The 27013-nt window shown below is 38.1% G+C and overlaps 1 protein-coding gene across 3 annotated transcripts in view; it reads left to right on the top strand.

The window, feature by feature from the left end:
• The window catches only part of ZHX3 (zinc fingers and homeoboxes 3), a 101880-nt gene that overhangs the window by 32442 nt on the left and 42425 nt on the right, over nt 1–27013 (top strand). For 2 of the 3 annotated variants that reach the window (XM_039864343.1, XM_039864345.1), the window contains exon 2: nt 8203–8318. The gene's annotated coding sequence lies outside the window, so the exon portion shown is untranslated. The remainder of the gene's footprint in view (nt 1–8202; nt 8319–27013) is intronic. The other variant, XM_039864344.1, reaches the window with a different exon arrangement.

Below are 27013 nucleotides of genomic sequence, written 5' to 3'. Positions count from 1 at the left end.
TATCACTCAAGATCATGGGAAATTTTTTCACGCATTAAAAAATACCAAATTACTTTTTCTGTCCTCTATACTCTACTTTCTACCCTTAAAACATGCTTAAAATATTTAACTTGTATGTTAGAGTAAGAGAAAATTGAGGGAATTCTTTATATAATTCGGTCTTATTAAATGAATACATTGATATAAATTTTGCACTGCTTTAAAGAGATTTATCTTTGTTTTGTCGACAGAAGTATATTTGAGGACTTCAGATATCTTGCCTCTTTCTCAAAATGTTAGACACATAGGTTCATCATGATGGAAAACTGTCTTTTTACCACTTTTTACAAAGACTTTTAAACTTTTTTATTTCTAAAATTGAGATATAATTTACATATAGCAAAATGTGCAATTTTAAATGTATAGTTCAATAGATTTTAACGAATGTTTATACCCATGTAAATATCACACCAATTAATATAGAAACATTTTTGTCACTCCAGTAAAGTTCCCTTATGCTCCCTTCTTGTCAGTCTTCACCATCCGAAGGTAATATCTATTCTGATTTTTACCACCGTAGATTAATTTTATTTTTTCTAGAACTTCATGTAAACAGAATCATGTATTTTATATCTAGCTTCTTTTGCTCAATGTGATTTTGAGATTCATCCATATTGTTTTTATCAGAAACTTTTTAACTGCTGAGTGATGTCCCATTGTACGAATACCACTATTTGTTTGTCCGTTCTCATGTGTAGGATGTGTCCAGATTTGGACCATTTTAAAATCAGGTATGGTCAGTTTGGAGCAATGTTACAAACCACAGCATGCCACTCTGCTCCTCATTTCTTGTCTAGCAGTACTCGCAAATCAGGCATTTGCCCACAGTTAAGGGCTTGTTTTCAGGAGCTTGTAACTAAGACCACCACAGAGGGAGCAGAAAACAAAGCTAAACTGGGCCCGCCAAGTCCAAAACAGAGACATCAGGAGTTCAGCTCCTGGGCACAGAGCGACAGACCTGCATATGAACTGAAAGCTCCTTTTACAGAAAATAAAAAGAGAGAGACAGAGACAAAGACAGACAGAGACAGACACAGAGACACGAGTGGGGTGGGCACTTCCTCACCTCCACTGGCCCTGCAGCATGTGTCACCTGAGTGCCCATTTGGGCTCCCTTCTGCAGGGGCTTCTGGGGTAAGAAGTGCTGGGATGACTCGAAGCACTTGCCCTGTGGCCCCTGGCTGCTCTTCTAGGACAGGCTACATAAAAAACCCACAGCCTCTTAGGGCACATAATTTGATAACTGGGAAAAAGCTCCCCCTAGACTCAAGTGGCTGTTATATCTTCAAGTATTCAGTGCCTTATTACCCAGGAGCAGGAATTATGAGTTTTGGGTTTGAGAGGCCCAGGATGTCTCTCTGTTACAGAATGGGGTACAGCACACTCCTCCCACCCCATCTCATTCCATGTAGAGTGCATTTCCCTCTGTGCCACCCCCAGCCAAGAAGACTATGGCCTTTAACCCAAGACTGCCCCTTTATCCTCCCTTTCCTCTGAATCTTGACACAGTTCAGATTAATTGCGTGCAGATAGAGCTGAGGAAGTGTGGAGGGAGACGTACAGTTAGATATTCATTTAACTTGTTGTAAACACTCATAGAGGATGGGAAATTGGGTGGACCCTGGAAACAAGGCCCACATTAGGCAGTGGCAGGACCATAGGAAAGGGGGCCCTCTCTACCTGCCATGTTATAAGGGCTTTCCAGTTCTAGAAGAATTTATGGCAAAACTCATGCCATGAACGTGAGTCTACTACGGATGTTACACTGACCAGCTTTGCTGATAACTGTACTAAAAGGATCTCTTATGCTCAGTGGCAGACACAGCCAGCAAACAATCCACTCCAAGTACATCCTAGGCCAGCTTTTCCCTTCCCTGGACTGTTTTTGTCTGTTACCTCATTGTGTCAGGTTCTTACCTGCTTATTTTCTGGCCCCCTTTTATTGCCCAGGTCTATTTTTTTCCATGCCTTCTTTTTCCTTGCCCTCGTCAACAAACTGGTTAAAAAGCAAAACAAACATCAGACCTTCTAACTTTGCATTAGCTAACTTTCTCTGCCAAGGCACTGACCCTGAGCACTTGCCAGAAGATATTTTTATTGCCTTTGGTTTCATTATAGGTGACAAAATATATGGAAATGAATTTCTTTTTCCCAGGAGTTTATTGTTAGTTGTTTATTTTAACACCAGATGGTATTTTCTGATTAAAGTTATTTATAAGTAGTTTGATTCTTAAAATGCTTTTTGGTATTACCGGATCACCTTGGACCATGAGTCTCATGTGACCCATAAGTTGAGAGGAGTTATGAACTGGAGCTTTGAAAAGTTGACACCAAACATGGGAACTGAAGCAATCACTGCCCCTCAGACTAATAATCTACTGGTCTTAAAATGACTTTTAGTTTTGGGAAATATATAATTTCCTTGAAATTGCTGGTCTTAGAAAAAGCCGCAGTTATTTTTCCTTGGTTACTATGATGTTTTCAGTTCTAATTTTGATGTGAGAACAAAGAACAGATCACGTCTAGCCCGTTACATTTATAACTTCAAACGATTGTTTTCTCATAGACTTTAGCAAAAAACTTACAGAGAAAGACTTTTAAAGTCTTACTTTTCTCCCTTCCAATTACACTTGATGCTTTGAGCTAACACTAACAAGCATGTTTGAGCAGTCTTTGGGAAAGTAGCTAGTGTTTCATAGTCAATTTTGGGTGGATTTGAACATATGAAAGAGACTTCATGATACCATTCTATGAAATCTGTTAAACAACTTACTCTTATCAGTGAACATATAAGGCTCATGAATATCAGTTCTTCTGCTAGGAAATGAAGACGATGAAAATTAACTATAAATCAGGGAAATGAAAACCCTTGAGTTCTAGCTTTTTCCATAGATTAAAGCAGAGAGTAAGACCCTGAATAACTGACACTCTTTCTCTGACACTCCTTCTCTGGAATATAAATATTGGTCTCTCCATGGCAAGTGTAAACTTCTCATTTGTGAATTACTCCATGGCGTTTGTAAATTACCATAGAGATACAGATACTTAAAGGAAGTTATTGCATTACCTTATCAATGACATTTTAAGGTAGCAAAATTACACCATGGAATGGAAAGATACCCCATGTTCATAGTTTGGAAGACTTGATATTATAAAGTTGGCTGTACTACCCAAAGTGATATACAGATTCAGTGCAATCTCTACCAAAATCCTGGCAGCCTCTTTTGCAGAAATGGAAAAGTTGATCCTAAAATTCATGTGAAATTGTAAGAGATTCTAAATAGTCAAAACAATCTTGAAAAATTAAGGTAAAGCTGGAGGACTCATGTTTCCCAATTTCAAAAAGCTATAATAATCAAAACAGTGTGGTACTGGCATATGGATAGACATATGGATCAATGGACTGGAATTGAGAGTCCAGAAATAAACCCATACATCTATAGTCAATTGATTTTTGACAAGGATGCCAAAACCGTTCAATGGGGGAAAGGACAATTTTTTCAACAAATGTTTCTGGGACAACTGGATATCCACATGCAAAAAGATAAAGTTAGATCCCAACTTTCCACCATAAAGTAAAATTAACTCAAAATGGATCAAAGACCTAATTGTAAGAGCCAAAACTCTTAGAAAACAAAAGACTAAATATTCATGACCTTGGATTTGGTAGTGGATTCTTAGAAATGACATCAAAAGCACAAGCAACAAAAGCAAAAGATAAATTTGACTTCATCAAGGTTTAATACTTTTGTGCATCAAAGGACGCTATTAAGAAAGTAAAAGATAATCTACAGAATGGGAAAAAATGATTTTCAAATCTGATAAGGGCCCAGTATTGATAATGTATTTTTAAAAAACTTATAACTCAACAACAAAAGGCAAACAATCCAATTAAAATATGGGCAAGGACTTGATTGGACATTTCTCCACAGAAGATTTACAAATGGTCAACAAACATAAGAAAAGATGTTCAACATCATTGGTCATTACGGAAATGCAAATTAGAACCACAATGCAACAATACTATTTCACACCCACAAAGATGGCTATAATTTTTAAAAGCTCAAACAGAAAACAAGAAGTATTGATGAGGATGTAGAAAAATTGGAACCCTCATGCTTCACTGGTAAAATGTAAAATGGTGTAGCCACTGTGGAAAACAGTTTGGTAATTCCTCAAAAAGTTAACTACAATCTGATGCAGCAATTCTACTTCTAGGTCTATGCCAAAAATAATCAAAGACAGGTATTCAAACAAATACTTGTACACAAATGTTCATAGCTGCACTAGTCACAGTTACCAAAAGGTGGAAACAGCCCAAATATCCTTCAATGTATAAAACGGATGAATGAAATGTGGCATATCCATACAATGGAATATTTTTCAGCCATAAAAGGAATGAAGTACTGATACTTGCTACAATGTAGAAGAACCTTAAAACATCATGCTAAGTAAAAGAAGGTAGACATGAAAGGTCACATATTGAGTGATTACTTTTGTACAAAATATCTAGAAAAGTAAATCCATAGAGACAATAAAGCACATTAGCAGTTGCCAGGGGCTGGAGCAGGGGGAATGGTAATGACTGCTTAATGAGGTTAAGGTTTCATTTTGGGGTGACTAAAACCTTTTGGAACTAGGTAGAGGTGACAGTTGCACAACATTGTGAATATACTAAATGCCACTGGACTGTATACTTTAAAATGGTTGATTTCATGTGATGCAAATTTCACCTCAATTAAAAATTACATCATATAGTTTTTGTGATCTCACAAGTAACTGTGGCTTTGCTGTCATAGTTACCTTGTGACTGTTGGAACCCACGTGCTTTGTAACATTAGTACATTGGGAAAGTTCTTTCCACCTTTGGGCAGGAAAAGTCAAAGATGGATGTTCCGAGGTGGGTGTCTTTCTAAAGTAACAGTTAAGGAATATAGTTTTGCTTTTTCATTTTTATTTGTGGAAGCCGGTAAAACTTCTACCCTGAATGAGCCCTGGGTTGTTTTAAAATGTGATCTAGACTGATATTGGTTGGATTCTTTATTTAATTTGAAGAAGACTTTAAAATAACTTCATATTATTTGGAAATAGAGCTGCTTTTGGTATTATGAAAAATTAAGAGTAATTTTTAAAGAATCTAAGATATACATATGGAGTTGCAGTAAGATTTTTCTGATGTTTTTCTGGAGACTTTTGTATCACTTTCTAAAAACATCAAAGTGCTTTTTATTGTCAGTGGAATTGGTATCAGGAATAAGAAGATTCTCTTTTCAGATCAGTCAAGCAGAGTTTTTGCAAAAGCTAAAAACTTTAGTTTTTTATTTTTATCTTAACACCTGTTTTGTTTTTTGAAGGAGAGACTTTAGATTCTGGCAAAAGATCTGAGACTGAGAACAGTTTCAGAAAGGTAAAAGTGCTTTGCCAGCGATCATGAAGCTTTTCTTTATGAATGAAGTCAATGCTTCTGCCTCACGGTTGTTCTGCCTCTGTGTTATATGTGGACTTATTTCTCCAGCAGGTGTTATTTATGCTAGTTCGTCTTGCACACTCCCACCTGGTTCCTCTTATAACCCAAAATATGTTATCCAGGCTAAGAGTTTGTTGACATGAAGCAAACAAAGCTAACGGATTGTAGTGGATTGAACCCACAGTTTTTGGCATCATTAGCATCATGTCAAAATCAACCAAACTAGAAAGTAAAAGAATAAATGCCTTGCTTGAGCGAAGGTTTTGTGATGTTAAAGTTAGAAAGAATCTGTTAAGCATAGCAAAATATCTGGAATAAATATAATAAGCTGAAATAGTGGACAAATGTAAGTATTCAGCTGAAAATAATTATTGCTTCCGACCTCTGTAAAATTAAGATTTCTTTTTTGTGATGTATACTGCTTAAATTTTTTTTTATCTTTTTAAAATTTTATTTTAGTGTTAGTTTCAAGTATACAGTACATTGGTTAGACATTTATATAGTTTATGAAACGATTCCCCTGATTGCTCTTTCTCTCCTCTGGTTCTACACCTAGCCGGTACGTTAATGCTGATTGCATTCCCTATGCCGTGCTCCCATCCCTGTGACCGCCTATCAACTTTTAATTTGTACTACTTTAACCCTTCGCCCCTTTCTCCCTGTGCCCTAACCCCTTCCCCTCTGGCCAACACCAGATGGTTCTCTATATTTGTGAGTCTGTTTTTGGTTAGTTTGTTCTTTTTATTCCTTAGATTCTGCATGTAAGTGAAATCTTACAGTATTTTTCTCTTATTTAACTCAAGCATAATAATCTCTAAGTCCATCCATGTCATTGCAAATGGTAGGATTTCATTTTTTTAATGGTTGAGTAATATTCCATTGTATATATGAACCATAACTTCTTATCTAATTGTCCCTTGATGAGCATTTAGGTTGCTTCCATATCTTGGCTATTGTAAATAGTGCTGCCATGAACATAGGGGTACATAGATCTTTATGAATTATTGTTTTGATTTTCTTTGGATAAATACCCAGAAGTACAATTGCTGAGTCAAAAGGTATATCCATTTTTAATTTTTTGAGAAACCTCCAGACTGTTTTCCATAGTGGCTGTACCTGTTTAATTTTTTAAAATAAGAAAAGGTCAATTTTTAAGTTGTAGAAAATTAAAAGTTAAGTTTTTCAGTAAATTAGGAATTCAGTAATTAGGAAAAATTTCCATCAAGAGCTTATTTAACTAGACATTGAGCTTACTATACATGACAGCAGTGGAAGAAAGTGGAATAGATGGATGAGACCGAAGCTTACTACGAGATTATATTTGCCCAGGAATCCCTGCACAGGGGTCCCCAACTCCCAGGCTGTGGGCTAGTACCGGTCCATGGCCTGTTAGGAACCGGGCCGCATAGCAGAAGGTGAGCAGCGAGTGAAGCTTCATCTGTATTTGCAGCCGCTCCCCAGCGCTAGCGTCTCTGCCTCAGCTCCACCTCAGATCATCAGGCGTTAGACCCTCATGGGGGCACTGGTCCCTGGTGCCAGAAAGTTTGGGGACTGCTGCCCTGCCTATAAACAGCAGCTTAATGCATTTCCTTGAGTGATTTACTTAAACTTTCTGTGTTTTAGTTTCCTTACCTGGGCAATTAGAATAACATAATCTACCTCAATAAAGGTAAGTCAATAAAGGTAATTCAATAGGGGTCATTCAATAAAGATTGAATTAGTTCACGAAGTTAAAGTTGTTAGGACAGGGCCTGACTGTCAAAGCTGGCTGTGTGTAGGAATGGTGGTTAAAGGTAACTAGGAGCTACTTTGGTGAGGGGAGCCTTTGAGGGGCCAACTTGTTTGCATTCACAGGTACTCATAGTCCTGGCCCTTTCAGTGTACTCTGCACTGTTCTGTTTGAAGTTCTGATACCCTCTGGTACGCCCTCTTAAGGGCCTTTTTACTGCTAATGGACATCTCAACCAAAGAGAATGCTTTGAGAAAGAAGGTCTCAAAAGCAGTGGGTTTTCAACTGTTTCACAAGTAATTTTAAGATCATATGAAGCAACTCTGGTGGTTTGTTGAAAACACAGTTATTGGCTCATTCATGCACAAGAAGTTACTGTGTACCTATCATTGGCACTGGGCAGAAGGGGACAACACAGAGGTAAGGGTCAGAGACAAAGATGAAAATAACATAGTTCCTTGGCCTGGAACTCACAGCCTAGACCATTTTTGGTACCTCTAGAATCCATGCCAGGAAATCCCCAGGGCTTTGGATGGAAGAGCATCAGAAACTAGCACATCCTTAGTGGTGTACATCCTTGCAACTGTAAGGCTACACATCAGTTACTTTTATCATTTCTGCTAAGCCATCTCAAACTTAGCTAGGCGCGATGGAAACTCATTGGTAGAAAGAATGTTAAAGAGTTTAATGAATCATCTTGTTCTGATCTATTACCAAAGACAATTGAGTTTGCCTTATTTCCATTTATATTTTTCAGCTTCTACTAGCATTTTGAGTAATTTAACATTGTTAGTTTGTTTTTTAATGACCTCTTTGTACTCTCCCCTGCCTCCTTGGTTTTTCCGTTTGTGTGTAATTCTGGTGAAGATGAATTAGGAAAGGAGATTGATGAGATCGGACAACTCAGCTTTCTAGAATATATGTTATCTTTTTCTCATTAAGTAATGATATGCTGCTTCTTTTATAGGACTGAATTGAACCTGCGGAAGCAGCAGTGAACCTTTAAAGATGCATACAGGGCTGCATAAAGTGAAGAGAGAAACTAGAGAAACCAATGAAGTAAAGAAAAAGTATGTTTCCCAGGTAAATAGTATGCTTCTGAATTTTAGCAAGTTTCTTAACATAACAGTTACCATAACTATACAATGCCTACCTTTATAGCCATATTTCATCTTTGCTGTTAAACATTATTTTCTCCTCTCTGTTTTTATTGCTGAGCTTTTTGATCAAATTATTCTTTTTTGGATGTTCTTTTTTTAAAAAAATATAAAAATATATATTAAATATGCAGTTTAGGTAATTTATTAGATCACTTGATAGACCTGTTGTCTCTTAGGTTGCCCACTACTAGATATTATAAAAGAATGTGTGTTTTGAGTCTGTAACGTACAGGTTTAGTACAAGGTCAACTGGGTGCAAAATTTATACTTCTGCTTTATTGAATGACTGACTTGAAAAACTAGAATGCTAGTTTTAATATCAATTTCCTAAGCTATATTCTACAAGATGTGCAGCCCTGCCCTCAGGAATAGGAAGCATTTTTCAAAGCTAAATTTAATACCGAAGACAAAGTAGACTGGCAACTAATCAATGTAAATAGACATAGCCTTCACTCGATAAGATAGATGTGCCCTAGTAAAGTTCTATTTACTTATTTATTTGAGTTGGGAACTCAATTTGTTCTGTTATTCAGCCACTCAGAAGCTGAGAGTTTGGGTTTTTTTAGTTTTTGTTGTTAAAGTTTTTTAAATAAAGGAAATCTATTATGTTATTTTTATTATAAAGTTAAGAGCCTTTCTCCAGTATGCTGAGTAGAAATTTTTGGAAAGGAAGGGGAGGAAATGGAGTCAGAGTCATTGGTGGTATATAGTGTGGACGTTCTGTGCACAGCATCTCAGCTTAGACATGGCAACATCACTCCTTCTCCACAAGCTTGGGGTCACCAAGCCCAGGGGAATTTTTCTACAGGTGTAGCTTTTGGAACATCCTGCCTCATGGTGGACTGCAGCAGGGCTACTGTTGGATATATGATACATTCTAACTTGCTCATTCTTTACCTTTGAGTCATCAGGTTGAGTAAAAAGAATTCAGTGGCCTTGTACATCAATCCTCTAAGCTAAAAATGGCATAAGACAAGTTTATTTACAAGTAAACTTGTACACACATTTTCTAATGTTCATCTTCATACTTAAGCCTACTCCCATGTAGCCACATGGTTCTTGCCCTCCTCCTCCTCCTCCAGGTTTCTGTTGTCAGGGCAAGTTAATAGGAAGGGCAAAGCCAAATTGGAGTCACCAGGAATTTTCTGTTATGTCAGTCTCTGTACCTACTACCTGGCAACACTGAGCCATCTTGCCTAACTTCAGCTTACCTCATTCTTTCCACTCCACTCGTACCTACCCAGTATGATGTTTTGTGTAGTCTACACATCATGCATTTTGTTTCACCTTTAAGATCTTTTAAAATTGATGTTTCACTTTTAAAGTTATATACCATTTGACTCCGTAATTGCATTTCTAGGAATTTATCTCTTATCCAGGTATGCAGGTAATCCTATACCACCTCAGCCTCCATTAAATCCTCATGCATGCTTCCTATCACAGTAGCACTTGGACAGAGACTAATTATCTTTTGCTGCCATCATTTTGTTGCTGGCCATGGGTCATGTCCCCTTCCAATAACTTGGGCAACTTCTCCTCTCAGTGGAATGGTGACATTTGCACAGTAGCTAACTATATTCCCTTTTAGGTTGCTTTTTTTGAACTCCTGTTACCTTATGGCAGTCTTTCTCTTCTCATTTGTGAATATCACAAATGGATATACTTTTTGGATTGCATTTTTTTATATTTAGATAATTAAGCATATAGTAGTGGTGTCTCTACTTGGCTATACATTAGAATCACATCAGAAGCTTTGTAAAATACTAATTCCTGGTCCCACCCTACCCCTCCCCGCCCCTCATCCCTGAGATTCTCAGGCAGTTTTTCTGGGGTGAAGTATAGGCAACAGCCTTTTAAGAAGCTGCCTGGGTGATTTTCATTTGTGGTCAAGTTTGAAGACTAGAAATACTATTGATTTTACTATATTCGTGATGACTCTGGCTGCTTTAAACTCATCATAACCATTTAAGTGATTCTTCTGGGTTTGTAAGTATACAGTGGAATTATATATAAAAGCACTTTTGCCTGTGCCTTTACCTTACTTGTATTTTTTATTCATTTTCGTGTTATTTTGTATTGGAAGGAACTTCTGATACTATATTAGTTAACAGTGATGATAAAATGCTTCTTCATTTTGTGCCTATTTTTAATGCTACATGGCTTTCTTCTTCCTCAAAGTATAATACTGGCATTTAGATTTAAATGGATACTTTAAAAGTATAAGGAAGTATATTAATTATTTGTGTTAGATTTTTAAGAATAGATGTTGGATTTTAACAAATGAATTTTTGGCATCTGTTAATATGACACTATAAAAAAACCTATTCCTAGATTCTGTTTACTGTTAATTTCTTTTAAATTTTTGAGCATGAATTCTGAGTAAGCTTTTTCTATAGTTTTCTCTCTTTGCATTTTCTTTAGCCAGTTTTAGAATCTGGTTGGTAGAATAAACTAGTAACCTATATCTTGACATTAATTTTAGGCATGATTTTTATGCTGTGAATTGTTTGTTTCTGGAGAGTTTGAAAGGATTCACTAATAATCAGACTCGTTTTTGTGGATGTGTACTTATTTGATTTTATTTTGAATATATTGGTCTAGCTAGGTATTTTATTTTTGCCAAGTTAAAATTTTACATTTTTAATAGGAAATCCTTCTGTTTAGTTTTATTCAAATTTATTGACACATACATAGTATTCCCCTATAATTTTATTGCCTTTTTTAATGTCCTGCTTTTCCAATTTCATGCATTTCTTCTTCTTTTTTTTTTTTTGTAATTAAATTTACCAGTGCTATCACTTTTCGTTTCTTCACGAAAACTTTTAGTTGAAAGATAAACTTTAAAAGTGCCAAAGGAGGTAATGATAAGTCAGTTTCCCATTCCTGTTCCTCAGGCAATCTGTTCTCCTTTCTTAGGCAGCACCTCCCCAATTTGTTGTGGTCCTTCCAAAGTAGTTTGGTTTCTGCTTTCAAATATCTGATTCTTTTTTTAAAAGAAGGAGGCGGTAGAGTGGGGAGAGAAGTTCCATTTGGTTGTTTTTGTATTTATTTCTCAAGATTATTTTAGTTGCATGTTTAGTTTTTGTGAGTTTGTTTGTTTGTTTTTGACAATACTTAAAGCAATGCTTGTCCTTGATTCTTTTTTCCAGTCTATAGATTTCTCGTTTAATGATTTTGGTACATTTTCTAACTTCATTATATCTTGCAAGCAAAATATTGTTGGATTTTGTCTTCAGTCAGTCTTGAACATTCTATAACTTATGCGTGAATTTATCTTCTTTAATTTATGGTTGATTTTGCATTTGTTGTGTTTTCTATATATAATTTATTTCTTAATTTTTATATTTCTTATCTCTTCTGTTATACCTTTTGTTTTATGGAATATTCTTTCCTTTCCACTTTTAAACAAATTTTAAAGGTGAACAAACTTTCGAATTCTTAGTGCTAAAAATGACATTTTTTCTTTATTAAAGCAAAAACAGGAATTTTCCTTTCCTTCCATAAAAGGAAACTCAGTTTCTCCCTGTTTTGGCATTCCCTCTTCCTATTCCTTATCTACTCCCTCATTATTTTTTCTTTCACATTTTACATTGTTTTGATGAGGTGTACTTATTCTTCTAAACTTTAGCCTGTTATTCATAAGTATTTTGCTATTCTTGATTCAGTTAACAGCCACTAAGGCCATACTCTGAGATGGACTGACACTGAGCCAGGTGCAGGTGATACAAAAAATAAAGGCAGTTCTGTCCCTGCCTTCAAGGTCCCCGTTCTGGTTGAGGAGATATCGTGCATGCATATCAACAATGGCAAAAGACGTGATATGTCAGGTGTCCTGGAGACATAGAGGGAGGGAGGGAGGGAGGGAATGATGTTTATTGAATCAGCAAAGGCATCCTGGGAGCCTGTACTAATAGGGCTTTGTGAGCTAATGGATAAAGCAAAAAAGGGCAAAGCCTGAAGGTACCCAGTTTCATTGCCTCAGTTCATCAAAGCCTGAAGGTCTCCAAGTGGCTGGAGATGAGACTGGGCAAAGGTATGTTGGGGCCAGATGATGAAGCACCTTGTATGCCTGTTTGTTTCTGTGGGCTGGACCACAAAGGGTTTAATGCAGGAGAGTACCATGCTCAAGTTTATTTTTAGGACAGCGACTCTGTCATATGCAGCATGAAGTGCAGGGAGAAAGTCAGTTAAGCAGCTGTGGCCGTCATCCAGGTGAGAGATGATGGGAACTTGAGCAAGGTGGTAGCAGTAGTGATGGAGAAGAATAGATGAGGTGTTTTGAGGCAGAATCTAAAAGTACTAATGTCTGACTAAGGGGAGATTGGGAATTAGAGAATAACTCAGGATTTTGTTTGTTTGTTTTAGGGAAGGTAATAATGTATAGAAATATTGACCAACTTATGGAGTGGGGTAAAGTATGTGGAATGGGTAGCAGAGACTGATTTGGAGAGACAGGAGAATTTATTTTAGGATTCGTTGAATAAATCTTCAAGAGGTCTAGAAACACATATCTAAGAACAGTTGGCAATATGAATCAAAAACTCAGGTGAGATGAGGGGGCTGGAGATAAAGGTGCGAGACACACTTGCCCTAAGGAGGATGTCAAAGCCATAAGAATAGATATAAACCACTCCCATTCCCCCACCCCAGGCAGAGCATATAAACAGAAAATAAAAGGGCTCAAGATGACCTCTTGGCAAAGACCAGTCTTTATTAGAAATTGAAATATTCTGAGCACTGTAATATATGCCCAGTATGGAGTGGTGAGAGCTTTTTCAGATGGCATTACTTTATCTTCTGAATAGCCCTGCATGTGAAAATTGTTACTACCCTACTTTGTGGGCCAGAAAACTAAGGCTCCAATCCACTGTTAGCCAGCTAGTAAATGGGATTGCAAACCAGGCCTGTACGCATGTTGATACTAGAGGAAGAGGTCGGGGAGAAGCAGACAGAGTAGTATGGAAGAGATAACTTCCTGCAAGGGGCAGTGACCAGCAGTGGTCATTCACCCAGAGGTCTAGTAGGATAAGGAGAAGCTAAGCCACTGCTTTTCTTAGCTAGAAAACTGATAGTGATCCCAGCATGCTCAGTCCCCACTGAGTACCTCAGTCAGCTCTCACTGAAGTCAGAGGAACTGAGGATATGCAGACAGCAGCTGTTGACTGCGGCTCTTGGAGACAGCTTGATGGTAGAGGAATGACAAGGGCACCTGATCTGGGGGGTGGCATCATTTTGTTTGTTTAGAAAAGACAGCTTGAAGTATTCTGATTTGCTCATCTTTTTTTCTTTCAGGTCTTACATTTTAATCTTGTCTTAACTCTGGGCTTCTGTTACTAAAAAGAAAAAAATATCAAAAGTAACTGCTGGATTCTCTTTCATGTAATCTGCTTGTTTAACTTGTTTACTTGGAGTTCTTTTTTTTTTTCCACTGTGCCTTCTACACATTGTTTTCAGATGTTTCTAGGCTGTGTCTTAGTGACCCTCTTTGATTGCTAAATATGTGTGAGACCCTGGGAGCGCCGCCTTGTCTCTTTCTCAAGCCTTTCCATTCTGGGAGTGGTTTTCTTCTGTAATTTGAATCTTTTGTTCAATTCAGCTTCCTTCAGAACTCTAATTCATAAACTGTCTCTCCTCCAGATGATAATTTGTTCTTTCATTCTTTGACAACAGGAGAGTGCAGAGCTAATAATGTGCACTCTGGAACTAGGCTGCCTGGGTTTAAATTCTGGTTCTACCAGCTACTAGCTGAGTGGCCTTGGACAAGTTACTTAGCTTCTTTGTGCCTCACTTTCCTCATCTGTAAACTGGTGGCAATAATAATACCTATTAGCAAGGGTTGTGATGAGTGTTAAATGCACTATTGCATGTGAAATGCTTAGAATGAACAGTGTGCAATGCATGTGCTCCACCATTGTTAGCTGTTCTGTTGTTGTTCTTGTTGTTGTTATGGGGGAAAAATAGTAGGAGAGATGAACTTTTGATGATTGTCATTTGGACCACATAAATAAGTGACAAATTTATGGATTATCGCAGCTTTACTTGATAAATGAGAAATAGACAACTCCTGGGAACCAGATAGCATTCCTTCAAGTTTTTAAGCGGTTCAGCAATGAACAATTTTAACTTTGGTCCAGATGTGGCATTAGAGTTGCACATGTCCACTGGGTGACCTCATGTTCCCCAAGACAGTGTTCAATGGATTTCTCTTACAGTCCATAAAATTTTTATTTCTACCTTACTGAATAGCTCTTATCTAAAAAATTATTTAATTTTGCTCATCCTATCTGCAAATAACAGATGCGGGCCAATCAGCACTCAAAATTAAGTAATTTACCTGAAGTCTATGGTGGGGCTGGGATTTAATTAAGCCAATAGCATCTGATTCCAGTGATATGAAAAGGAAAAAAGGTTTACTGGAATATATATACATTAAACTATCTATAGTACTGTTTTAGTTCAAGCTACTGTAATAAAATACCATAGACTGGGAGGCTTATAAACAACAGAAATTTATTTCTTACAAATCTGGTGTCTGAAAGTTGAGATCAGGGTATCAACATGGTTAAGTTGGGGCAAGGGCCCTCTTCCAGGTTGCAGACAGCCTTTTTCTTGTCGTATCCTCATACGGTGGGGAGGAGCGAGAGAGCTCTCTGGGATCCCTTCTATAAGGGCACTAAGCTCATTCATGAGGACTCCACCCTCATGATCTAATCACCTCCCGAAAGCCCCGCCTCCTAATACCATCACATTAGGGGTTTGAATTTCAACATGAGTTTGGAGAAGGTGGGAGAAGGGGACACTAACATTCAGTCCATAACAAGTACCAATGTCTAAAGGTGTGGTTTTGAGCTCTGCACAATTTTTTTTGGACAATAAAGATGTGCTATTTTTATAAACAATAGAAAAATAAAACTCATTGAACAAACAAAAAAATAATAATGAAGTGCTTTCATGACAGAGAGTAAGGGGAAATCAATCACTTAACCTCTTGGAATTTTTTTGTTTTTGATCTGTTTGTTTTCTCTAATATAAAATATTTGTTGTTTAATATTTTGTTAAATTTACTGGGGTAATATTGGTTAATAAAATTATACAGGTTTCAAGTGTACAATTCAGTAATATGTCATATATTACATTGTGTGTTTACCACCCAAAGTTAAATTACCTTCCATCACCATATATTTGATCCCCTTTACCCTTATCTACCTCCCCGCTCTTTCCCTCTGGTAACCACTAAACTGTTGTCCATGTCCATGAGTCTCTACTTGTTTGTCTTGTTTATTGCTTGAAGTTTTTAAGGAAAGCGAGGAGGATCGTGAATGAGGAGCCAGTAGTCCTTTAAGAAACTCTTGACAGAATTTGCATAGTTTCAAATAAACTCCTTCAACATATTTACTAACTATAAAGGAAAGAAAAGGTAGTAACTTTATGTGGAGAAATCACCTTAACCAGGTGGTCAAAGTCAGCATCACCAGTAATAAGACATAGCTGCATCATGAACCCCATGATATGATGCACTAAGATATCACTTAGTACCTGGAGCTCTCTGAAGATATTGCTGCAGTGTTTGCTGCTGAGGCCAGAATGGCCTGAAAATTGGTGCACATCCATGCAGAGATGACCAGACAAGTGGTCCTCTGGAGACATATGTAAATGAAGGTCCCTTCTTGGTTATTAGGGAGCAGCAAAAACTAGAAATTATAATATGTACAATGAAGAATGTTGTACAGGGACAGCAAATTGGGAATCTAGGAGGATCTGGAGGGTAGGACTCAGAGTATATCTCTCTCTGTCCACAGAAACAGGGAGGTTGCACTGGTCTGGGGCAGACATTCTGGTTGCTGCATATTCTGGGCTTGCTACATACGCAGACTGAGAAGCTTCTTAGAAACTCTAAAGTTGTTGGTTAGGCAGCAGCTTAATTAGAGATTCTATCTCCCAAATGCAATGTCCTGATGTTAGGAAAGGACAGCTCTGGCTAAATGACAGGAACAGTGAGGCTCCTGGAAAGCCATACCCTCTCCAGAATGGGTATCTCCATTGAGTTTATTTGGTATTAAACCAGTTCTGCCCCACCCAATAAAGAATTTAATAATCTCAGTGAATCATATTTCTGAATTTATAAAGCTGGGGACTAGACCATTTACTTATTTAGTCAACACATCTTTTGTGAGTACCCATTAGGTGCTAGACACTGTTTTAGTCCCTGAGAAAACAGTAGTGAGCAAGATGGTCATGGAGCTCGCAGGCCATGAGATTGTTCCTCTGAGCCTGAATCAGCCAGCCCACCTACCTCACTCTGGGTGTCTCTGCTAAAAAGGCTTGGTTTACACCAAGATGTATATAATCCTAAAAATTTAAAATCTGATTACCTTTATTTTATGTTCTTTTAATTTCCTTCCAACAGTGCTGAAAAGATGTTTTCACTTGTACTTCATATGCCTAATTTATATAATTTTGAAACAGTATTTGGTGCCTTTAGTTATAAAACATGCCCTTCTCCTGGCCACTCCCCTCAGATTCTGATGTTGAAGATACTTTGGCTTAGTGGGTTTGCTCAGTGCCTACAGCAATCAGAAATGTGTTTACCAAGGCATAGCAAGCTCTGAGAGGTGTGGCATGGCCAGTTGGCAGCGTCCAAAGGGAGCCACCTCTTCTTTGCTGCTGTGTGGACGTTTCTCCCTTCCTGAATTTAATCTCTTGGGTCCAATTCCAAGTTGAAACTCAAAGCAATGAACCAGCTACAATGGTGCTAGTTAACTCTATTCTACAACACTGTTAGTAAGCTCTTCCCTAGCCCGCCCTCCAGAGGCTTTGGGCCTTCTTATTGAGTAGAGATATGTCTTCATGCCTTGAGTTGGCAAAATGGTAATGGTTATCAGATAGAAAAATCAAGGGTAAGTTATTGGTTGACAATTAATTTGGAAGACTCAGCTCTACTAACCCAGTGGAGTATATGAATGATCGATCATTTTTTCAAAGTACTTTTGCAGAACAAAATCTACATTCATCAGCAGAGCTTTCCACCATCTGACCCTGATCCCTTTCCAGTCACAAATCTTCTGTCCTGCCCCTACCTACCTTTCATTTAGCTCTAGTAGGCTGGCTGTACCATGTGCTTTAACACTACCAAGCTTTTTCTTCTCCTTCTCTGCCTTCAAGTCCCAGATCATCAAATGCTACCACCTTGAAACCTTCTTTTGTCTTCTTCAGTCATTATTATCAGTCTGTTTTTCCGGCATCCCAAGCCTATTGTAGTACGTCTCCTATGGCACACATCACACACCACTTTGTGTTTTTAAACAACAAATATTTTTTATTAGGGAAAAAAACAAACAAAAAAATTCCAAGAAGTTAGGTGATTGATTTCCCCTTACTCTTTGTCACGGAAGCACTTCATGGCTTTTTCCTTTCCTGGATTTCCACTCCTTGACGTGTCAGAGACTTGGATGTTCATCTTCATATCCTGTAAGTATCCAGCATAGTAAATTTGCTAACAGTGTTCAAGCCACTGTCTAAGCAGTTTATATGTATTGTCATGTTTAATTGTCAGAATAATCCTGTGAGAGAGAAACACTTGTCATCCCCTTTTTTTTCATAGATGAGGAAACTGAGACTTAAAAAGGGTAAGGATTTTGCCCAAAGCTACAAAATAGTGGAGTAGGTATTTGAACCCAGGCAGTCAGTTAGGAGTCCGGGCTTCTAACCGCTACTTAATTCTGGAATAATGTGCTAAAATGCACATGCTCTTTACTGCGTGCTATACTGGCATAATAACAGCTAGCAAAGAAACAGCTTATTTATGAAAGTCTTGGCCAGAGCTTTCAACTTTGACTTTTATAAGGTTCATTTGTTGCAAGATCTAATAGGAGATCTTAGAAATCATGGTATCTGCTACCTTCTGCATTCGACGTTGAATCTCCTTTATATTAACAGAGTGGATCGAACACCAGCTATTAGGCAGGAACTAGGCTAACTGTTGTAAGTTTATCATCTTAATCCTCACAAAAATCCCATGAGGCACATGCAGTTATCATCGTTCCATAGATGAGGAAACTGAGATTTAGAGGCTTGAGGTTAAACAACTTGTACTAGGCAGTAGTACAGTATGTGCCTATTAAGTGTTTGCAGGTAAATGAACAAGTAGCTGTGTGACAATAGGGAGAGGGTGTGGGGAGAGAACTAACATGTTTCAAGTGCCTTCCATTTTTTTCCGTAGGAAATTCTTACCCAACATTTTATTCTGAAAAATTTCAAACAAATTTGAAAAATTTGTTGAAAGAATTTTACAGTGAGCAGCCATACACCCACTACCAGGTTTTGACCATTAACATTTTATTCTATGTGCTTTCTATTCCTCTATCCAGCCATCTGTTCATCATGTTTTTTATGTATTCCCCCTCAGTGCTTCAGCATGCATATCACTAAATAGAGGTCACTATCTGTTTTACAGGTTTGTTTTTTTTTTTGAGGTAAGATTTATACATTTATAATTAAATCTGCAGTTTAACTTTAACTGTACATTTGCTGAGTTTTGACAAATGGATACACCTGTGTAACCCAAAATATCACTACCAAGATTTAATCACCCAGAAAGCTGCCTCATGTACCTTCCCAGTGAATGCCCACCCCTACTTCCTAGAGGAGTGTCTACTATTTTTGTGTTGTATATTTATGGTTTTTTTGTTGTTGTAGTTCCAAAGGAATTTAAGTTGACTCATTCAGGTCTATAAAATATAGCAGGAAAACATAAATGAGAAGTAGGTGGGGAAACAAAACTAAGTTAGGAATATTAAATAGAGCCAGGAGAGCACCTATGATATGCCAGGCATTTTTATAAATAATGTATTACTTAATCCTCATAAGAGGTATGCATAATTATTTCCATGTTATAGATGGATAGGCTGCAAAGTTGTGTAGCTAGTAAGTAATCGAGACACTCTTTGACTCCAAAGTCCTTGCTTTTTCTGCTCTAGCACCCAAAAAGTAAGACAACAGGTAAGATAAAAGCTTATTTTGAAAGTTAATATGGTCTCAAATAATATTTGCTCAAGTATTTGTAAAAATTATGTTAACTCTTTATGTTGATAGTTTAGCTATGGGAGATGGCAAAGGTGGGGCACTAAAATAGTCCTGTTGTATTTGCACCTCAAGGTCAAGGTTAGCTTTGAGTTATCTTATATGGCTGTAGAGATGGGATTCCATGTCCTCGAAAGAGAAAAAGTCACCTTTTCTAGAATCGGTGATAAAAATGGAAAGTCTTGAAATGGCCCCATTGAGTGTTAAATAGAGCCATAGCAACATCAGCAAGGAAACAGCTTATTTATGAAAGTCTTGGCCAGAGCTTTCAGCTTTGACTTTAATAAGGTTCATTTGTTTCAAGGTCTAATAGGAGATCTTAGAAATCATGGTATCTGCTACCTTCTGCATTCGACGTTGAATCTCCTTTATATTAACAGAGTGGATATACAAAAAAGGGCAGAGAAGAACTGAGCATTTCTTTGAGGTTTCTTACTTGAAATTCCAGAAAGAGGAATTGTAGTAGGAAGGTTGTCATACAGCTCCTTGATAAAGTTGGGGAGAGACTTTGAAAAAAAAGGATGATGGTGTTAAATCGATACTGACTTAGCAATAGAAAACAGAAAAATTTCCTCTCTGGACTATGGCCCCCAGTGTGGTGGGATGATACTTGTGTTAGGCTCTGTTGAGCTGTGAGGACCAAGACATGCTCATGTGGCCTTGAGGGTGATGGAGTGAGGACACATGGGAACCAGCTCAGTGGTCTGACCTGTGGAGACATAGAGCAGTGACTCTGGAGACCACCAGAAGTGAGGCAAGTGTCCAACAGTCTGCGCTGCCGTTCAGTCTCACACCCCTGTGTGTCTGCTTCCTCACCACTCCCTGCCCCCATTCTCTGACTACCACGCCCAAAGCTTGCAAAGAGAACATTTTCCGAATGTTCCAAGCCTTCTGCCTTTGCCCTTGGTCCTCTGGGGAGCAAGGAAGTGGGTAGACAGCCAAGTAGAAAGATCACGTTAATGGTGGCTACCAATGATAAATATTAGTTTCTCCTCCCTAGGCAGCAACACAGTTCATCTTTAAGAGACTGCTTTAACTGAAAAGGATTTTTTAAAAATTATATTGTTTTCTGCTTATAAAAGCCATTCATTCTTATGATAGATAATCTGAAAATATATAAGAAAGTATATAATGAAGATAATTGAAGTTCCTGTTAGTGATATCTTGATAGCATTCTTTTTAGGCATTTACTTAAAAATTGTTTACATACAGTTGAAGTCATTCTATATATACATTTGTATTTTGCTTTGAAAATATATATTTACTTATTTAATTATCATGTTACAAAATATATTCTAAATATTTTCCTATATCATTAAAATTATTCATAAGCATAATTTTAAATAGCTATTGATATTCTAACTATTGTATGGACAGTACTCTATTTTCCATCTACCTGCTTAATGAATTTGAAGTGAGCTTCTTGTGAACAACATAGTCAGGTTGTATTTTTATCCACTCTGCCAACCTCTACTTTTTAATTGATGTATTTAGACCATTTATATTTAAGGTAATTATTGATGTATTAGGGCTTTAATCTGTCATTTTATCATTTATTTTGTTTCCTGTTTCTCTTTTCTTGCCTTTCTCTGGATTACTTGAAAATTTTTTAGGATTTATCTTGACTTAGTAGTAGTGTTTTTGAGTGTATCATTTCCTTGGTGGTTGCTGTGGGTATGACAGTATACATAGTTGACTTACAACAGTCTTACTGATATAAATCTTTTACCACTTTGAGTGAAATGTGGAAATCTTCCTTCCATCTAGGTGTCTCTTTACCTTCCTTCCCCCCTTTTAAATACAATTATCTTGCGTATCAGATTGGGTTATGATTTTTTCAGTCATTAAATATGATTTATAAAACTCATGAGGGGAAGGATAATCTACTGCATGTATTCATGTTTTTCTTTTCTTTATTTCTTCCTCTTGCTTCAGGATTTTTTCTTTTATCATTTCCTTTCTTTTCGAGGAACTTCCTTTAGCTATTCTTTAAAGGTAGGTCTTCTAGCCACATAGTCTTTTTGTTTTCCTTAGTCTGAGAATGTCCTTTCCCTTCCAGTCTTGAAGTATAGTTTCCCCCAATATGGAATTCATGGTTGACAGTTCTTTTCTTTCATCACTGAATTTGCTACTCTCTTCTGGCCTCCATGGTCTTAAATGAGAAGCCTGTTGTCATTTGAATTGGTATTTCCTTATAGGCAATGTGTTGTTTTTCTCTGCTTTCAAGAGTTTTTCTTTGTCTTTATCAGAAATTTAGTTATCTTGTGTCTTGGTGTGTGGATGTTTTTGGGTTTATCTGATTTGAGGTTTGCCCAGCTTCTTTAATCTGCAGGTTTTTGTGTCTTTCACCAGGTTTGGGAAATTCTCAGTCATTATCTTTCTGAATACTCTTTCAGCCCCTCTCTTTCTACCCTCCTTCTGGGACTTTGATGATGTGAACATTGGATCTTTTGTTATTGTCTCACAAGTGGCTGAGGCTCTTTTAATTTGTTTTCAGTCTACTCTCTTTTATTCATACTGGATAAGTCCTATTGATCTATCTCCAAGGTCACTGATTCTATCCTCTGTCACCTCCACTCTATTATTAAGCCCATGTAGCAAGTGTTTATTTCTGTTATTGTATTTTTCAGTTCCATAATTTTCACTTGTTTTTTTATAATTTCTATTTCTTTGATGAGATTTTCTATTTTTTCATTTGTTTCAAGAGAATTTGTAGTTGCTTGTAGCAGCATTTTTATGATGGCTGCTTTAATATCATTTGTAAGCTAATTTCAACATCAAATTCATCCTGGTGTTGTTATCAATTGGTTATCTTTTCTCATTCAAGTCGTGGTTTTACTGGTTCTTGGTGTGATGGGTGATTTTTCAGTTCTATACTGGACATTTTGTCTGTCATGGTAGGAGTCTCTGGGTCCTTTTTTTTTTTTTTTTTTTTAACCAGGAAATCACCATGATGAGGTTTAGAACACAAGTTGGATCTACACTTGTGGATTGTAGTTCCAATAACAATTTACTTTTCAGAGCCTTTGCTGTTACTATTTTGGTCTGCTTGGCTTATCTGGTGCAGCTGGGGCTCTCACTGGTCCCTGCTGGTGCTATGTGATGTGAGGGGGGAGGCTGTTCCACAGGCCGTGCTGCCCGGTGCCTCTAGGTGGGAGAAAGGAGTCTCCATCCTGCTGGGATGAAGAGTACTTCCTGGTAGCTCTGCAGTGCTTCCTCCAGCATTTTTCATTATCCCTGGGATCCTGATCAATTCTCCTTGTTGGTGCGGCCAGCTGGCCTGGTATTGTCAGCAGAACTCCCCTTCTAACATGGGGAAGGATATGCCTACCTGAGTTGCCATCTGTTGCCAGCCGGGGATTGGGAAACATTGGGACTGGGCCACCTTCTTCAGTTGCATAGAGACGGCGATGGCGGTGGGTGTCATAAGATGCCCTGCTGCTATATTGTTCCTCCAGTCCTGCGGTCCCTAACCTGTTTGCCTGCCTTTTTTCCACCTTTCAGATTTCTCCTTTGGCGGCCACGTTTGTTATTTCCAGGGTTTGTAGTTGTACTTAGCACGGAGGCTGGGGAGAAATAAGTTATGCCATCTTGTCTGGACCATGACAGTTTTTTATTCAACCATTCGACTTTTGGATGATTAAGTTGTTTTAAATGTTGAGTACTGTAGATATCATGACAGGGGACCTTCCAACAGCTTTGGAATCTGAAAGGCTTCCTTACTCCACAGACCCATGGGCCTGGGCCTGGTTGGCTGCCCAGTACAGACTGTTACTCATCTGTCTTCTGCTTACTTGGCTGATGATGTCAGTTCTTCACGTCTGCTTTAAAGGCAGGCATTTCTTGTTGTTCTTATGCTCATTGAATAATGCAGTAGTTTGTCACACTTCTAGTGTGATTAAAACAGACTATCGCCTTTGTAGAGCCTTTTCTTAGCCTATCCTTTTGGTCAATTTTCTCTTTTGGCAAAGATTTTATGTTAAATTCAGCAATGTAAATTGTATTGAACTGTGATTTAACTATGAAATATTTAATTTTTTATGTGAACATTTCTATTTCAAGGCTGTAAAACAGTGACCAAGTTTTTTCATAAATTAATGTGAAAAGTTTTCTACATTTTCCACTTGCGAATGAAAAATTTGAGGTCATCTAAGTTCTTCTACATAAATGTTTCTTTAAAAAAGTCAGAATGGGAAATCCTTTATATTGGAAGCCATGAACCTCTTTGTATAGTTTACAATAATAGTTTTTTGCACAAATAATTTCAGGTTAAAATGCATACTACTTATTCCCACCCATTTCCTTTATTGGCCGTGACACACAGGAATTACGCCCATTGCTTGACTAACCTTTCTGACCTTTTGTTACTTGGCTATAAATTGACTTGGGTCTTTTGCAAAAACACTGTCAGGGGGGAAAAATCTTTTTGTTAGAACCCAGCCAATTCCTGCTTCAGTGCAGAACAGTTTGTTCTCCTGAAGAAATGAGCCAGTTCAGTGAACAGAAAAACATAGCCATAAACTGGCATCGCCAGAAACTGCAAAAACGATTGCCCATGATCATTCCACAGAGCAGGGACTTCTTAGAGTTGTAACCACATGAAAATGGTTTCTTTTTCTGAGTTCTAGCAGTCACCAACCTTTTAACATTTTAAATGGGGACATTGTGGAACCCTCCCTCTGCCTACTCTCTCAGTCGCGGACTGCTATTGTAGCATGTAGCGCGTGCATTTTATTTGATCTTCCCACTAAGCTGGAAGCTTCTTCTGTTCAACAATACAAATATTTTCTGACTGCTCTGTGCAAGACTGAGTCTTGGGTCCATCCCCCAAAGAAGATTTTTATAGTGGCCTAGCGAATTACAAGAAAACATGAAAATTACAGCATGGCAGGTGTAGTAACAGAAAAATGTACAAGACACAGCGTCAGTAGTTGACAGACTGTCTCAGAAGTGGAGGCATTAGAGTGAAGTCTGAAGACTGTCTAGGAGTTTGCCAGCTAGATGAGAGGAGAGGAGCATTCTGGGCTGAGAGTATGTAAATTGATGAGTGACGAGACAGCATAGGGGTACCGGGTACTATAAGTAGAATTACTTGGGTATAAAGTATGGAGGGAAAGGAGTGCTGGACAGTGAAACTGGAAAGGGACAGGGACCAGATAACATGGATCTCAAATGCCACTTGAAGTAGTTTGGAGTTAATACTGTAGGTCATGGGGGCTATGGAAGGGCTTGAAACAGGAGGATGGCCTGGGCAGAGTTGAAGTGAGAAGACGTGGGTTTGCAAGGAGCCATGAGCTCAGAAAGGGTGGGTTGGACCAGATGAAGGACCACAACACTGGGCTAAAGTGGGCAGACTTTATCCTTCAAGGAATCGCTAAAGACAGTGATCTATGTGTTTTGAAAAGGTAATGTTTGTGATAAAAAGGACCATATGGGGGGGGGTGGTGGTGGTGGTGGTGAAAAGGCCGCTGTGTGTGTGTGTGTGTGTGTGCGTGTGTGTGTGTGTTTGCAGGAAGTATAGGTCACTGAAGTCGCTGTAGCAATCTACATACGAGAACAGGGGACAGTGCTCAGAAACCTTTGCACAGGGGCCACCTTGGTGCTGGGGAGTGTAAGGAGCAAGGAAGGAGACAGGAAGCCTAAGACTTCTGTTTAACTCTTAACGTGCCCATGCAAGGATGCTTTCACATATACTATCTCATTTAATTTTCATAGTGAACCTTGCATTGTATACACTGATACCATTCCCATTTTGTAAAAAAGAGAGCAGGTTTGGGAGCTTAACTACTTTGAGACCCAAGCGACCTGCACTAGGAAGTTGCCGAGTCAGGGCTGGAACTCAGATTTATCTGACTCCAACCATAGCGACATATCATCTTTGAATAATATCTGCTATAACTGAGCCTGCCAGTGTTAGCAAATCTCAAAATGTTTTATATACTCTCTATAAGAGCTATGCATATAAATATTACTAATATTAATCTACTGATACTTGTATTTTAGTATTAATGCTGATACAATTCATATTTTGAAAGCCTATTTTTCTTCTTAACCTGTCATCCCATGAAAACATCAAATACATGATTTTATTTCTTAAAATCTCACCACTTTGGAAAAATTGGTATCAGGGAAGGCCTAACCAAATTAGCAAAAAATATAAATGACTTGAATATACTTAGGTGTAATTTTTTAATGTTCAAGTGACTGCGTATATATAACAATTTACATTAGAATAACTATGGTTTTCAGTAATTAAAACCTTTTAGGACTAACATGAAGTTCATATGATAATTTCTGGTAAATGTATGCTTTTAAAGGCCTCAGAAAGCATTTATTAGGTAACTTTAATATAGCTGAAGAAGAGGCTTACTAAGAAAAAACCATCTTCAATCCAGTTTCAGGACAAATGAATGATTCTTTTCATGAAATATTCATTCCATGGTCGTGGGGTCATGGTTAGGGCCTAGTGGGAAGATAGAAAAGAACCAAAAACAAACCTGGCCCACAACATATCAAAAATAAATTCTTGGTTACCAGATCAGCCCCTATTTAGTTATCAAAGGGAAATACTGTCCCATTTGGGAGAAGAGGCTGGAGGGTCCAGCATCCAAGTCTAATTATGGAGTGTGGCGCGCTGTGTCTTCAGCCTCTCGTTTTCACCATTCCTTTGCTTCTAAAAGTGAACCACCCCCCCACCTCCCCAAAAAAGAATGTTTTTGAAATAGAAAAATGCTGGAAATATTGGAAAAGAATCTAAATCTTGAACTACGTCTGACTTCTTTTGTGGCATCATTAGTAAAATAAAATTTGCTGAGTTTTTAAGAAAATACTAATGTCTAATGTGGCAGAGCTGTGGAACTGTAGCATGCTCCCCTGCCAAAACAAATTATATACAGCACAGGAAAAGAACGACAGCCGTGCTCTCCTCAACTGGCTGCTGAGCATAGTGGGAGAAGCACTTATGTAACTGGGTGTGCTCATTAGCTGTGCTGTAAATTCACACAGCTGGGCCTTCGCAGGTCCTTTGTTCTCCTCAGCGTTAACTCTTGCTTGCTTCCTCTGTGGCTTTGGAGCCTGTACCTGGCACATAAGGAAATGCTGGAAATACAGAACCCAAAACACAGTCCCTGACAGTCTGGTCTAGTGGAGCAGCAAACAAGCGAGCAGCAAACAAGCAAGCAGCTACAGCTCATGTGGAGCGAGAAGCTGTGGGCCGTGGAGCTGAGAGGAGGCACAGCATGGAGGAACCTGCCAACCGTGCCTGGGGCCTGTGATCATGCTGTCAGCAAGGAGAAATTACTTGCCTCCCTGCACCTCATATTCCTCTGTTATAGAGAGATTGTAGTACCCACACCTCAGAGGTATTATACGATGCTGTGGAATCAAATGTGGTAACTCATGCAATATGCCTTACCCAGAATGGGCACTCAGTGGGCCTTTTGTAAATACGCATTTCTTTGCCTCTATCCTTTTCTCAAACCCCCAGACCCAGTTCTATTTTTTTCTCTTTACTGAGAAACGTGGTCTCTTTTTTGAACT

The sequence above is a fragment of the Pteropus medius genome, unplaced genomic scaffold (genome assembly GCF_902729225.1).
Source record: "Pteropus medius unplaced genomic scaffold, Ma_sr-lr_union100, whole genome shotgun sequence".
Classification (NCBI taxonomy): Eukaryota; Metazoa; Chordata; class Mammalia; order Chiroptera; family Pteropodidae; genus Pteropus; species Pteropus medius.
Note: the sequence above shows the minus strand (reverse complement) of the source record. Positions and strands in the feature narration are given on the sequence as shown.